Genomic DNA, 13317 nt, shown 5'->3' on the forward strand with positions numbered 1-13317 from the left:
TTTTCTGTGGAAAGACCTATTGTATTTGTTCTGATTATTATTATTAGGTCTTTCCACTTTTCTGTGGAAAGACCTATTGTATTTGTTCTGATTATTATTATTATTATTATTATTATTATTTTTTTTCTTCCGCCTAATTTTGTTCTCGCGTAAAATTTTTGTTTCGCAAGATGTCGCTTAGATATTTCTTATATAGTATCATACAGTTTATGCGCTTTTTATTTTCACCCATTCTAAGCCGAACAGTTTTCTTTGTAGGAGTTATCTCCCTGAACACTGTTTTCCTTGTGATTGCATCTCCTTCGTAACAAATAAAGATATCGACAAAATTCTTTTTCTTAATTATTTGTTACATCCTCAGGAATTTTTGCCTAGTTTGGATCGAAGCGATCCAGTGAGATCTTAAAGGAGTTATCTGCCTTTACCAAATTAATTTGTCGTTATGTTTTTGTAACACGTAAACCGTAAGCCGTATAAAAAAAATTTGACCAAAATGTTAGTCGCGACATGATATAACTGGAAAGTTTTTGTCAAAATGGTACGCGTCATTGTTTTAGGGGTTCCATGCCACTGAAATAGCAAAATGAACAAAATGAACTAATTATAGCCTCAAACTTTGCAGCTATCATGATGTATACATGCATCTTATCTTAATTTATCAACCAAGGTCCACCATCCTCCACCTCCCCCCCCCCCCCCCCCCCCTTTTTTTTTTCTTCTGCTTTGAGGAATCCCATTTTGCCTTGAAGTTCAGTCCTGTACATTTTACTGTAAAAATGCAATCCTTCTGATGTACAAACTTCTTAAATAGAAATTCATTCCTGCAAAAAATCGGCTCCAATTCATGTTCCCGTTAGACGCGGTCCGCTTGTTTGAGAAATAAAATTCAATGACATAGAAAAATCGTAAATATTGCTGAACTCCTACAATCAAATTTTTTAATCATGCATTAAAATACAAAACTGTGCTCCCGTAAACATGTGAACGTAAGATGCATGCATGATCCGTCATCAATGACCTGTAAATAATAAAACCAATAGTGGTCATGTTTGTCCGATCAGTACACATGTGCTCTGTTCAACGGTCTCCCCTGAAAAGAAATTAACTCCAGACATATATATTCGAGCGTCACGTGACTTCAAAACATCATCACGCGCGCGGACCTAAAATTAGAATAAAACATTCGAGATCCATATCCAAATATGGAAAGTGAAACTTCCAAGACAAAATGTTACTCATTTTTTTTCTTCCTACAAGTTGAAACAAAATGTACACACAACACATAAAAGAAACCATGAAGTATCAATTCTCGTAGCAAATAGAGAAAATTAGAAAAAAAAGAAGATGTTAGGACTTTTATTTATTAGGAAATCCTCAGGCTGTCCGTTTGGGAGTGCGGGATGTACAAGTACGCAGCCTCGTCAGAATATGAACGTCAAGTCCGATGCCTCGCATAGAGAGAGTGTCATGCAAACTTTCAATCAATCAATCAATCAATCAATCAATCAATCAATCGACCAACCAACCAACCAACCAACCAACCAACCAACCAACCAATTAATCATGTTTCGGTGGGGAAAGACCGTTTAACAATTGTTTTTAAAACAATTGATTTATATTTATTATTTTCTTCCGCCAAATTTTGTTCTCGCGTAAAATTTTTGTTTCACAATATGTCGCTAAGATATTTTTTATATAGTATCATACAGTTTATGCGCTTTTTATTTTTACCCATTGTAAGCAGAACAATTTTCTTTGTAAGAGTTATCTCCCCGAACACTGTTTTCCTTGTGACTGCATCTCCTCCGTAACCGCAAAAGAAAGCGACAAATTTATTTTATAAAATTTCTCGTTATATCCTTCGCATGATTTGTCCTATTTTGACTGAAGCGATATGAACACTCCATATGAGAGTTATTTCCCCTTATGCATGTGATATAAGTGATATGCATTTCTATCTTGTAAACCATAAGTGATAGAGACATAGGATCTTTTGATTTGAGGTTCTTGACCAAAAAAAAAAGAAAATTAGGTCAAGGTCAGAGGTCAAGGTCATATTTTAAATTTTGATTTTGGCTTTTTTTCAATTCTTTTCAAAAACCGTATAAGATATCGACAACATATTTTTACTAAATTGTAAGTTGCGACATGAACTCAAGGTCATAGGTAAAATTGACGTTCTAGATTTTGACCTTTGCTTTTACCTCATATGTATACATGATAAAGCCATGGGACTTTTTGCATTACGATGCAAGACACTTGACCATGGAAAAGCCAACCGGAAGTGACCTGGTGTAAACCGGAAGTAGCTATTTTTTGTACTTATTTAATGATAAAGTATATTGAACCATAAATTTTTGGAATCAGTATCAAGTAAACTATCAAATACAACCGGAAGTGACATATTTCAAACCGAAAGTAACAATTTATCTCCCTTATTTAGAAAAAAAATGTATAGAAACCATATATTTTTGGAATCAGTGTACAATAAGCTATCATTTGACGCTGGATATGATATATCAAACTGAATTTTTATAGTTCTATATCAAAATTGATCTTCATGGGTGGAAAGACCTTCAATTGTTCTCTGAACAATTGGTTTTTAATTTCTTTAAGTTTTCTTTTCTGTAATTTCTTTAAGTTTTCTTTTCTGTAATTTCTTTAATTTTTAAGGTAATTTTTCTCTATTCTTCGTATTTTTTGCCCATTATTCTCCATTCCTTATATTTTAGCATCCAATTAAATATTCTCTATTCTTAATTTATTGGAACCATTTTTCTCTGTTCTTTACTTTTCACCTATTTTTCTCTAATCTTGGCCCAGTATTCTCTATTCTGTAAACCTCTGTTTTGTCTGTTAAAAGGACGACATTCCCTTACAATCATTTGAGATTAGAAGATTTCTTAAAGAACGCTTTTGCACAAATTATATATCGGATACACTTATAAGAAGGTTAGATATCACTACTGTTTATCACTTGTTTTGTTGTTTAAAAGATACAAAGGAAGAAATAATAGGTGAAATCAAATACGAAAAGAGTCTGTATGGGAAAGAACACAAAAATATGGCCCTCTAAAGGTTAAAGAACACACAATTGATGAGCCACCCCCCTTTTTTTTGTCCCTTCATATTCAGATCCTCATACATGTGAACTGAACAGTATTCTTTGATAGTAAATTAAAGTGTATCCAAACGCCATCACAACTTGGTTGATCATTATGGATTTTTTTTTATAAACAATGACCACACATATGCTCTATTTTTCATAGACGACTTTCCTTGTTTAAGACTAACTTTAAATGCTACTTATAAAAATATTTGTATTTTTCATGAACTGTTACCACACGTAAATGGAGCTGTCTATCTAATCATCTTTGATTCATATCCTTTCCCAATGTCCTGCACCGCACATATCCGTTCCATACGTGCTTCGCAATACTTCACTTAAGGTGGTACCCAACACCTTGACTAATATTAATTTGGCTCGTTTAATTTTCATAAAATTTTGCAAAATGTTTACTTTGACCCTTTGACAAAAATATAAAAATTTCAAAAAATTTGAACCAACCACTTTATCAGAAAAATTTCATTGGTTATATAGCAGTTTGACAAACACTAATTTTGATCATTGAGAAGCTTAATATTTCCTTAACAATACAACGTGATTAAAACGTTTAGCTAATTTTTACAGAGTTATCTCCCTGTAGTGTTAGGTACCACCTTAATATGACATATGATGATACGTAGTATAGAACAGAATAGATATGATCATGTTGCTGGAGATTGTTCATTTCCTTTGCCAGAAAAAAAATATTTTTTCAAACGCTGTTGTCTGAAGCCATTGAAGTGTATTATGAGGGTGTGGATGTGTCTTTGAACTGACAAGGTCATTATATCGGCTTTACATTTTCCCTTGTATCCTTGAACTGACATGGTCATTACATCCACTTTACATTTTCCCTTGTATCCTCGAACTGACAAGGTCATTATATCCGCTATACATATTTCCTTGTATCTTTGAACTGGCAAGGTCATATCCGCTTTACATCCAAGAGCTTGCAGCTGCTACTCAGACTTTATAAAATCACCAGTGTCTGAGCAGAAAGTTGATGAACCAGGGTTATGTCAAAGAACGTCTCGTTCTTTTTCTGAAAAAGTTCATCGGAAGATTCCAAGACCTTGTTGATAAATATTCCGTATCAACTTCACAAATAATACATGTCTTGAAGTATAGATTCTAGGTACTGACGTTGTTTATCATCTTAATTACGTGTTATAGTGTTCTTTTTCTTTTTCTTTATGTATTGTTGACCTTTACTGTTTAGTTATTTTTTTTGTAATATACTTTTGGCGTGGTTCGGTATTTATACATTTCGCCATTGTGTTATTGTGCTATGGTCATTTTCGTATTCTTGTCTTTCATTTTTGACATGTACTTTGTCTATAGAGTGTCTATTCAATTATTTTGTTGTTGTTGAAATAGTTAGTTTTATAGTGATTAAGATTATAACGCAATGTTGACTGCTGTACCCCAATTTTTGACATTTTTACCTATTATATCTGTTTGTTTTGCTCACACATTGTTGTCAATATAATGAAATCCTATGCGACTGTCATACAAGTGAGAGGTTTAGCTAGCTATAAAACCAGATTTAATCCACCATTTTGTACACAAGGATATGCCTGTACCAAGTCAGGAATATGACAGTTGTTTTCCATTCGTTTGATGTGTTTGAGTTTTTGATTTTGCCATTTGATAAAGGACTTTCCATTTTGAATTGTCCTTGGAGTTCGGTATTTTTGTTATCTTACTTTTAACCTTTGTATCCTTGAACTGACGAGGTCATTATATCCACTTACATTTTCCCTTGTATCCTTGAACTGACAAAGTCATTATATCCGCTTTACATTTTCCCTTGTATCCTTGAACTGACAAAGTCATTATATCCACTTTACATTTTCCGTTGTATCCTTGAACTGACAAAGTCATTATATCCGCTTTACATTTTCCCTTGTATCCTTGAACTGACGAAGTCATTTTATCCGCTTTACATTTTCCCTTGTATCCTTGAACTGACAAAGTCATTATATCCGCTTTACATTTTCCCTTGTATCCTTGAACTGACAAAGTCATTTTATCCGCTTTACATTTTCCCTTGTATCCTTGAACTGACAAAGTCATTATATCCGCTTTACATTTTCCCTTGTATCCTTGAACTGACAAAGTCATTATATCCGCTTTACATTTTCCCTTGTATCCTTGAACTGACAAAGTCATTTTATCCGCTTTACATTTTCCCTTGTATCCTTGAACTGACAAAGTCATTTTATCCGCTTTATATTTCCCTTGTATCCTTGAACTGACAAAGTCATTTTATCCGCTTTACATATTTGAAGCATCTTTCTCTAGTGCATTATTCAACCTTTCCTACAGAAATATATCAAAACAGAAATATATCAAATTGATCATTTAGCCGTGATATGGTAATTCAGCCTTGCAGGTGAACGTGTAGATGTTATGCGCAATACACGCACAAAAGAAGTTTATCATAGGGACGACTACTTAATATTCTGGAAACGGAGCTTTGTATCCTTCTGATGAGTCAAGCCTTTTTCAACTTACACCACTGTCCCAGGTTAGTGGGGGGGGGGGGGGGGGGGGGGGGGAGGGGGGGAGGGAGCGCTAACAAACATGTTTAACCCCGCCACATTCTTTATGTGCCTGTCCCAAGTCAGGAGCCTGTGGTTTAGTGGTTGTCGTTAGTTCATGTCTTTCATATTTGTTTTTCGTAATTTGTTTTGTTATAAATTAGGCCGTTAATTTTCTTAATTGAATTGTTTCATATTTTTCATGTCGGGGCCTTTTATAGCCGACCATACGGTATGGGTTTTTCTCATTGTTGAAGGCCGTACGGTTGCCTACAATTGCTTACATCCACTTCATTTGAACTTTGGTGGATATTTGTCTCATTGGCAATCTTACCACATCTCCTTATTTTTATCTTGAAAAGGGGGCGGGTTTGTTTTCGATTTGACAAACTAAATAAAAGAAAGATATTTGTCAAATCGAAATTATCGTTTATGCTTTCTGCAAAATCACTTACAAAATTACAATAATAAATAACTAGGTCAGGCAAGCCTTTTTGAAACCGTGCTTGTACTAAGTTTTGTGTTTTTTTTATTATCAGAATCAACATATTCAATACTTTTTAAAAGTATTTTCGAAATTAAATATCTAATTCACACAACCTGCAAATAAAGGTTTTGTACAGGTATTTTACGAATTTGGGAAAGAGCAACTCTGAAACATCATTTTTCAAAAATACAAAACACCTTGAAGCTAGCAAAAATCAATAGAAATGTAAGATCTGTTTTTCATCAGTTGAATCATCGATCAGCTATTTCGTTCCGAGTCAATTGTAAACTCTGTACATTAAACCAACGTTCTTAATTATCGAAAGCTATCAGTTTGCATTAACCCGAAAATAATGTGTAATGTATATGCTTCAACTGTCGAATGCGCTCAAGAGTTCATGCACTTTAGTTATTTTACCCGAATAATTCAGTCCCTCCTCGTAATCGATCTCTCCTATATAACGTAGCAATCGAAGCTCAGCGGGAAATAACGACTGAATTATTAACACCTATCTTATATTTGTATGCAAGTTTATACAAATTTCAGGACATGACGTTTTTTTTATTTCGATAAAGTTTCCATAGTGTGACTAAACTGTAATACTCGGTATTCAAGTTGATAGCTGAATCCGTGTTTGTATTAAAGCTGTTACCAAAATAATAGTATAGATAAACCGGAATCTAAATTAACTAAATTTGATCAATCTAAAGTACTTCTAAACGAATTGCAGATGAAAATCTGTATTTCAGCACTTCAAAGGCAATATTTCATATATTGATTTCGGATAAAAATCTATTAGTTGATATAGTTTCCGATTCTGACAAGTCCGTCATATAGCTATGTATCTGTATTTATATATTCAAGCTTGTCTTTTCAACTTTTAATAGTTACTTAGGAAAATCTATAAACAATACATAATTGTCCTTGCTAATAGTCAATGGTTATAGATAGGCTGAGCTTGTATTTAAATGCTAGTAACACAGTTACCGGAAAGAAATGTTACAGGAAGATGTGATACAAGGGTGTGTGTATACGGGTCGGATGTCTTATTACAAATAAAGAGTTTAATGTGATATACAAGGATACGGGTTGGATGTCTTATTAAAAAGTAAGGGTTTAAAGCAAACGTGACAAATGGCTTTTCTGAAGTTTGAGACAATCAGCATTTCTTTTAGAAAGAGAATTAACCTGTGACATGTGGTATTTCTGAAGTGTGACAATCAGTATTTCTTTTATAAAGAGAATTAGCCTGTGACTTGGTATTTCTGAAATGTGAGACATTCATCCTTCTCTTTCATAAAAGGAATTAGCCTGATTTTAAATATATTGCTGATTCTCTTAAAGTGCATGGATTATTTGTTACTGGACGTATTGCAAAACAATATTTTATCTTATCTAGCATCTCATATTGATGATCCTATAAAAGTTCATGAGATATTTGACACTGGACGTAAACAACAATCAACTAATCATTAATGTTATTGAAATATAAAGAAAATAGGCAAGTAAACTTTCTAGCGACTTAGACTATAAAAATACCATTGAACCTCATATGAGGTTCTACATCTCGGGGTCTGGATTGGATTTACAGACTACAAAATAATGGGCAACACAAACATAGGAAAAAGGGCAATTAAAGAATATAGAGAACAACGAGGTGCTAAATGTAAGGAATAGATAATCAGGGTAAAAAAGGAGAGGAAAATTGCCTTAAGATTAAAGAGTTTAGAAAATGAGGTCTCCTATCCACACCCACCTGTATTTAATCGAAAAAAATAGTTTGCTTTTGATATGAGTTAAAAACAAAAACGATGCCCCTCTACCCCCTCACACGAAATACGAATGGTGTATGTCTAAAGACGAATGGTGTATGTCTTTATACGAATGGTGTATGTCTTAATACGAATGGTGTATGTCTAAATACGAATGGTGTATGTCTAAAGACGAATGATGTATGTCTTAATACGAATGGTGTATGTCTAAAGACGAATTGTGTATGTATAAATACGAATGGTGTATGTCTAAAGACGAATGATGTATGTCTAAAGACGAATGGTGTATGTCTTAAGACGAACGTCTAAAGACGAATGGTGTATGTCTAAATACGAATGGTGTATGTCGTAATACGAATGGTGTATGTCTAAAGACGAATGGTGTATGTATAAATACGAATGGTGTATGTCTAAAGACGAATGGTGTATGTCTAAATACGAATGGTGTATGTCTAAAGACGAATGTCTAAAGACGAATGGTGTATGTCTAAATACGAATGGTGTATGTCTAAAGACGAATGGTGTATGTCTAAATACGAATGGTGTATGTTTAAATACTAATGGTGTATGTCGTAATACGAATGGTGTGTGTCGTAATACGAATGGTGTATGTCTAAAGACGAATGGTGTAAGCCGTAATACGATATTGCATTATTATCATTCATGTATTTGAACTTAATGAAATTCACCCATCGGTGATTTTCATATAGTTTTATATTTTTACGGTATTTTAATAAATTTTCCCCCAATATTTTGTGTTAACGTATAAGATGACATTAGACTTTATTGTATTTACCAATCATGGGCCCTTGTCAGGCAAGATACATTAGATTAACATAATAATACAACAATACTTACAAAATATGCAAGTTTTTAGTGAAAATACACAATACACCAGGAAATAAAGTAAAATATGAGCAATATAGGATGTTATTATATAAAGCATTTAGTGTAATGAGGTCGAGATAAATATGTTTACTTTGACCCATGACAGAAAAAATCAATACTGATAAACTTGTTGTATTTATCAGTTAAACAAAAATAGTTCAAACATCTGACAGACAATGTATCGTTAATCACTTGTCTTATAAATACTGTAAATACTGTGATCGGATAAATATAACACGGGGGATGGGGTGGGGATATAAAAATGTTAAACAATGTTAAACGTCATATGGTTTGTATATTTTAAAAATGAATAAAAATATAGTTTAAAGGAACCAATAAATTCCACAAATATATAAAGATATTTATAAATTCACTCAGGTAAGTATTTAAATTTATCAGTTGACCCATAAGCTAGAGCATGATTTTAACATAACAAAACAGAAATAATATATGAGAATTTTCTAATTAGAATATCAGTGCTATGTATATCAACCAAAGAATTTCAGATTTGTATATACATGAACTATTTGCCACTACACGTTAAGCAAACAACAATCAAACCATTATTTGTAAGAAAACTGACCAAGCATGAAACCTTCAACACGATTATTGATATTATTATGATAAAAACTTTTTATTTTATAGGTGTGGGTATATTTTTTATTTGTAGACATTTCTTTCTAAAATTAGAAATTTATGACCATAAGGTAACCTTGACTTGTGTTATCTCTAAAGTGGATTTTAATCTTACATGGAGGACGATTTAAATTTCTCAATTCGATTCAAATTGAAGAAGTGTAAATTATTGATTATGAAAATGTCTGTGATCAGACAAAACAAATTGAAAAAGTTGAATTTATAATGTGAATGATAGCTATCAGCTTTCAGATAAAACAAATGATCGAATATAAGTTGTGAAATCAATCATTCAGGTATGATAACTAATTGTTGATATATCACCCGTGTTTTTGCATGGTTCATGTTCTATGAATGTAACTAAAACTGATAAAGAAACTAATAATGTCTTAATCTATTGATTTACACCAAGATGTCGTTAAATTGGATACCCTACATTTTTCATACTTTTCTGTAACATATGATCAAATCGCTGAAAGACCCCCGTCCTAAGTTATTGAAAACTATCATTCTGCTTTGAAAATAATATTAGGGATACACCCATTCGGGCTAACACCCTCAATTTGTATCTAATACATAAACGTAACGTCGTTATCAAGAAATATAGTTTTACACTTAATATTTTCCCATCTGATTGATTTCTAGCTTTTCAAATAATGTCTACGTATCTAAATAAAAGTGTTATCATTTATAATCTAAAAGTTCAGATTTTGACAATTAAACCAGAAAAAGACAGATAGTACAGCGATTCATATGGCCATAAAAAAGCAGTGATAAGGTAACAAAATGATGACAGAAAAATAGACGCAATTACGCTATCATTCCAAATCCATAACTATATAACATATTCTGAAAGTGTTACTGAATCTGGATAATGACACCCCTCAGATATGAGAAGCCTAAACTATTTTCGATATTGGGGAATTGATCAACACGGGACGCTTTTTGACAAAATAACTGTGACTGGCGATAGCTTCTACTGTGACAGACGACAGTTTTAACTGTGACAGGCGATATCTTCTGCTGTGACAGGCTACAGCTTCTATTGTGACAGACTATAGCCTCTACTGTGACAGGCGATAACTTCTACTGTGCAGGCGATAGCTTTTACTGTGACAGGCGATATACTCTACTGAGACAGGCGAAAGCTTCTACTGTGACTGGCAATAATTTCTTATGAGACATGCGATAGCTTCTACTGTGACTGTCGATAGCTTCTGCTGTTGACTGGCGATAGATTCAACTGTGACATGCGATAACTTCTACTGTGACAGGCGATAGATTCAATTGTCAGGCTATAGCCTCTACTGTGACAGGTGATATACTCTACTGTGACAGGCGATATCTTCTACTGTGACTGGCGATAACTTATAATGTAACAGGCGATATCGTTTACTGTGACAGGCAATAGCTTCTATTGTGACAGGCGATAACCTCTACTGTAAAAGGCAATAGCTATTATTGTGACTGGCGATATCTTCTACTGTATCAGGCGATAGCTTCTACTCTGACAGGCTATAGCCTCTACTGTGACAGGCGATATCATTTACTGTGAAAGGCGGTATACTCTTCTGTAACAGGCGATAGCTTTTACTGTGACTGACTGGCGATAACTCCTAATGTGACAGGCGATAGCTACTAATGTGACTGGCGATAACTTCTACTGTGACAGACGATTTCTTCTACTGTGACTTGCGATAGATTCAACTGTGACAGGCGATAGCTTCTACTGTGACAGGCGATAACTTCTACTTACGTGAGGAATTTAAGTGAAGAATATAGAATCATTAGATAGGTGTCTACCTTTTCAAAAAAAATTTCCTGTTTAACACTTTTTTATATTGATCGGTATATCAACAAATATGCTATCTAATACTAAAAAAAATAATATTGTGACAAGTTTTTCAATACAGTGTTAATGAAAAAGTAAGAAAGTTAGGAGAAATATAATGTATAAAAAAATAATTGAAAGAAGATCATAGCCATGTTTTTATTCTGTTTCAGAAAATGTTTCCCTATTTGACTAATTTTAATCTCAATGAGTAGATTAACTAAATATGCTATTTAATATCAAAAATATATATTCTTCTACAAGCGAAATCTAGCTTAATATACTTAAATTTTTCATTACAGTGTAAATGAAAAAGTGAAAAAGTTGAGAGAAAAAACTATGAATGAAAAAAAAACCCAAGTGAAAGTAGATAACAGCGATGTTTTTTTTTTTTCTGTTACAGAATGCCATGTCCTCTTTTACAGAGAAGATACAAAACGAGATGGAAGTATGTGTATTACATTATCTTATCGATTACCATAACAGTTCTAGTGACAGTGTACGATATGGATAACGAAAAATCTCTCTGGCCAATTCCTCACTATGGACTATTATCCAACACATATCAACCGTATGTGAAAATATTTCCAGACCGACAGTTCGGACCCGATAAAACAAATAAAGTTATACTGCTATGGACTAAGTTCTTTGAAACATACGAATGGTTTGATACAATACCATTACATACACAACACTGTCCGAAGCAATGTATCATTACAAAGAATAGAGAAGATTTATCACAAAGCGATGCAGTACTATTTCATTTTACCGACAAAGATTTATTTCTGGACGATTTACCCACTAAAAGACTTCTTTCACAGGTTTGGGCTTTATACATAAATGAACCTAATGTTTTTGTGCAAGAGAGTTTCACACCATGGGCAAACGTATTTAACTGGACTATTTCATACAGGAGGCATTCTACTGTGTTCTTACCATACGGGATGTATGAACCAATTCCGAATGAACTACATTCGAATGTCTCGCGTATTAATCCAACTATATACCCATCACGATACAGAGACAAGATGGCCTACGCAGTTGTTAGCCGTTGTGCCGATGATGCCGAGCGTTACAGACTAATCAATGAAATAAGTCAGCACATGAATGTCGATTATTACGGTGAATGTGGGAATTTGAAATGTGAAATAAAACATAATTCATGCTTACCTCCGAACACTTTGAGACGATACAGATTTCGTCTGGCTTTTGAAGACAGTAATTGTAGAGACTATGTTACAGAGAAGTACTGGGATACTATTTCTAAAGGAATTATTCCCGTAGTCGATTGGAAAACAGCTCAACGAGATGTACCTGTCCCTCCACATTCTTATATTAATGTTTATGATTTTCCAAATATAAAGAGTCTCGCCGAATATCTTACTCAAGTTAGTCGGAATAGTACGTTATTTCACAGTTATTTTAAATGGAGAGACCATTTTAGGATTTATACCTCGTTTTGGAATAGTTTTTGTAACTTTTGCACCGCTCTCTACGACAAAAGTGTACCAGCTAAAGTGTATACCGATCTAGAAGGATGGCTGAGGGATGATTACTGCCAACGATTTACAGTAAGTTTATCATGTACAGACGTGTTTATGTGTATCGCTTCTACTTCTTCCACATCAGTTCAGTTAATATGGGTCTCCAAATAGTATCCAAACTGTAGTTTGTTATCCTTCCTAATGATTATTCATTTTGGGTTGGTTAACAATTCAGAAAACTCGATGATTTCCGAATGTCCCTTCTTTGAAGGTCTGGATGGGGTTTACAAAAATGAGAATAATGGGCAAAAAGTGCCGAATAAATGGCTAAAAAATAAAGATTTAGAGAAAAATAGGCAAAAAAATTTAAGAATAGAGAATAATTGGGGGCTAAAATATAAAAATAAAGAATAGAGCATAATGGGCAAGGTTTATAAATAATAGAGGATAATGGGCAAAATTTATGAAGAATAGAGAAAAATAGCTAAAAAAAAAAATTAAGAATACCGAATTGAAGGACTCAACCCCATCCAGACCATCTTCTGCCATTGTCATCGGTTTCAGATTTTA

General features: G+C 33.5%; 2 protein-coding genes and 1 long non-coding RNA gene across 17 annotated transcripts in view; 1 reads left to right on the top strand and 2 right to left on the bottom strand.

Moving 5' to 3' along the window:
- Nucleotides 1–13317, top strand: part of LOC127731659 (tight junction protein ZO-1-like) — a 611031-nt gene that overhangs the window by 386933 nt on the left and 210781 nt on the right. The window lies entirely within an intron of this gene.
- LOC127731663 (leucine-rich repeat-containing protein 15-like) overlaps nt 1–13317 on the bottom strand; it is a 286215-nt gene that overhangs the window by 135644 nt on the left and 137254 nt on the right. The window lies entirely within an intron of this gene.
- Nucleotides 1623–8820, bottom strand: LOC127731672 (uncharacterized). Its single transcript, XR_007995679.1, has 3 exons — nt 8767–8820; nt 3721–5428; nt 1623–3443 (listed from the first exon to the last, which is right to left on the bottom strand). It is a non-coding gene; the product is annotated as an uncharacterized LOC127731672 (long non-coding RNA).

Source organism: Mytilus californianus, unplaced genomic scaffold, assembly GCF_021869535.1.
Source record: "Mytilus californianus isolate M0D057914Y unplaced genomic scaffold, xbMytCali1.0.p SCAF_20, whole genome shotgun sequence".
Classification (NCBI taxonomy): Eukaryota; Metazoa; Mollusca; class Bivalvia; order Mytilida; family Mytilidae; genus Mytilus; species Mytilus californianus.